The sequence below is a fragment of the Vicugna pacos genome, chromosome 1, assembly GCF_048564905.1.
Source record: "Vicugna pacos chromosome 1, VicPac4, whole genome shotgun sequence".
NCBI classification, from domain to species: Eukaryota; Metazoa; Chordata; class Mammalia; order Artiodactyla; family Camelidae; genus Vicugna; species Vicugna pacos.
Window position 1 is genome coordinate 57683345 of NC_132987.1, and position 3152 is coordinate 57686496.

At 36.1% G+C, this 3152-nt stretch overlaps 1 non-coding gene across 1 annotated transcript; it reads left to right on the plus strand.

The window, feature by feature from the left end:
• The first annotated feature begins 2636 nt into the window (after positions 1-2636).
• TRNAA-UGC (transfer RNA alanine (anticodon UGC)) lies at positions 2637-2711 on the plus strand. The gene has a single exon. It is a non-coding gene; the product is annotated as a tRNA-Ala (tRNA).
• The last annotated feature ends 441 nt before the right edge of the window (positions 2712-3152 follow it).

A 3152-nucleotide genomic window follows, 5' to 3' on the forward strand; every position in this document is an offset into this window, starting at 1 on the left:
ACTGATAAGGAAACATACAAATTACAATCAAAACAAGATAATTTTTATTTATTTGTAAAGTTTGATAGTAGCAAGAATGTGTAGTCTCGTGGGGAAAGAGGCACTCTCAAACACTCTCGTAGAGTGATAAATTGGTGAAGCAGTTTTGGAAGGCAGTTTGGCAGAATCTAAAAACATTTTAAATGCACATATTTTTGACATACTAATTCTACTCTTGGACTCAATCTTCAGGAAATAGTCACATATGTGCACAAAAATATATATTCATTGCTTCATTAAAAAAAATGGGTGAAAAATGAGAGACATGTCAAAGTGAAAGAACTTTCTTCTCTTGCTTTCCTAGACGTCACACTTTCTCTCTTCCTCGATGACACACAGACTGATCTCATTTCTTGGTTCTAAGGTCTCTTCTCTGTCTATTCTCACACTTGGTGACCTCCTCTGGTCTCTTGGTTCCCTGACTCAACATCCACTACTCTCCACTTGACAATTTCTATTTCTAGCTCAGATTCCTCCTCTGACTTCCAGACTTATATATCCATCTGCCTGTTGACACCTCTTTTTCCATATCTAACATACACCTCACACATAACTTGAAAAACCAATCCTTGATCTCATCTTCCAAGCCTGTTCTCACTTTAATCTTCTAGAGCTCAATGACTATTATTCCAGTGGCTCAAACCAAAATCCTAGAAGTCATTATGTGAAACCACTTTCTCACATCCCCTCCATCCTATTTGTCAGCAATTCATATAGTCCTATTACAGCTGTACTTTAAAGATGGATGAAGAACCCAATCATCTCTCACCTTCTCCATTCTTCCTCCTCTGGTCTGAGCCTCCATCATCTCTTACCTGAATGGATGACACAGTCTCTTAACTGGTCTCCTGACTTTTACTCATCTCCCATGGTCTGCTTTCAATAGAGCAAGTAAGACGATTCTTTTGAAATGAAAGTCAGATCTTGTCTCTTTCCTGCTTAGAATTTTCCACTGGCTTCCCATCTCGCTCATGGTTAAAGCCAGGACTTCTACAATAACTTATAAACCTTAAATCAACCTAAGTTTTAGCCCTCATTTCTTTCCTCCTAATGCGCTCTCCCCTTACCTTTCTCACCTCACCTATCAAAGCTCTCCTGGCTCACACTTCTCAAGACTATGTACCCTCCTTTTAAATCTTCCAGACCCCCAAACATGAACTTGGCATGGGGTCCAGGCACTTACTGTCCCCTCTGCCTGTGCTTCATCATATATCCCCTCAGCTTTTTCAAACCTTTACTCAAATATAGGCTTTTCATTGAGCCTTTTCTGAGCAGCATCATTACCATCCAACAAGGTGTATATTTTATGCTTTATGAAGTTGTGTATTTATTTTCTGTCTCCTTCAACTGGATTGTTGTTTGACTGAGCTTTGGTTCGATTACTTGGATGATTTGTATATTGTTATTCACTGATGTGCCTCCAGATTTTAAAAGTTATTTGGCAGCCAGTAGGTGCTCAGTAAGCATCAGCGGAGGGAAGGAATGATGGAAGCCCATCAATAGGAGAGCATCACGAGACAATGATTTTTACAATTTTTGTATGAGTGTATCTTAAGAGAATTTGAGAAACTATGACATTGACTTTATTTTAATCATAAAGTTTCATTGCAAAAGACATGATTTCTGATGTTCTTAATAGTGTGCACATGCTTTAAATATATTTTCATCCAAGTCTAAGTGCGATCAATTCTCACATTCAATTTATGGAAAACATCTGTCTTATAATCCAAATAGCAAAGCTAGCTCTCATATTTGTGTCAAAAATAGTTGACTCCATTTTCAGTTCAAACAGTCATATAAACGCCTGCTCCGGGGACAACCATCTCACTTCTGAATACCAATTCTAAGCTACTCCAGTTGTCTGGGTGAAAATCAATGTTAACTTCTCAGCACTGAAACTTTCTGTCCCTTGCTCTTCCTCGCCCTTTCCCCCAGAAGCTAAGCATTCTCCAGCTGTCTTTTGGTTTGCATTCCAAGATGTTTTATATCTGGAGGCAGTTACATTATAGTAAATAATAATGATTTTCAGCTGTTAAATAGGGGAATGGTGATTGATTGTGAAAGAGAGAGGAAAGAAGACCAGTTCGATCACAGGAGCATTCTCGGGCAAATCAGTTTTAGGGAAAAGTACACTTGAAAGCTGAAGAATCTGGAAATCAGTTTCTTTCTCCATTCCAACATGTTCCTGGAAAGTCTATGAGCAACCCTGGGTATTCACTCAAACTTTATACTAAAGATGGATTATACCATGGAATTCTATGCAATAATAATTAAAAAGAGGTACATCTGTATGAAATGATGCAGAAAATTTTTTAAAAATTTTAATCTAAAAAGAAAGTTGCATGTTTCCAGTTTTTAAAAAAATATGTATTTAATTTACTTGTATACAAATATCAACTCATAGAAGGGTGCCACAAGAATCCATACAAAGCTATTTGTGCTGGACATGTACCTCTGAGGAAGGATAGACAAGTGGTGGCTTGGGGCCATGGAATACGAGATTCACATTTTGCTCAGCTAATGTTGTATACTTAAAGTTTTTTTTTTAATTTACATGTTAAGAAATATTAATTACGATTAAAAATGAATGAACAGGGGGAAGGGTATAGTTCAAGTGGTAGAGTGCATGCTTTGCATGCATGAGGTCCTGGGTTCAACTCCCAGTACCTCCTCCAAAAATAAATAAATAAGTAAACCTAATTACTTCCCCCTCCCCCAAAATAAAGAACATAAAATTTTTGTAAAAAATGAATGAAGATAGAAAACATTCATCTTTCAAAACTTAATGAAAAATGAAAAGGGTCATTAGATTAATACAGTAGAAACCTACAGAGAAAGAAATATAAGCTAGGAGAGAAAACACGGCAATTCATAGGGTTTTTTCCCCTATATCCAAGTTTTAAATTTTGATGTAAACATCAGTCTTTTCTTTAATAAATTTATTTTTGTGCATATTTAGGAAGATTTCTCTATCCCAGGATGATGATAAATTTCACTGTAATTTCGTCTAATAATTTGGATTTTTTTTGTTATTGCCATTTGGATATTAGTTCTATCTGGAATTTATTTTTGAATACAAAATTAAGTATGAATCTATTTTTCCACATAGGTAA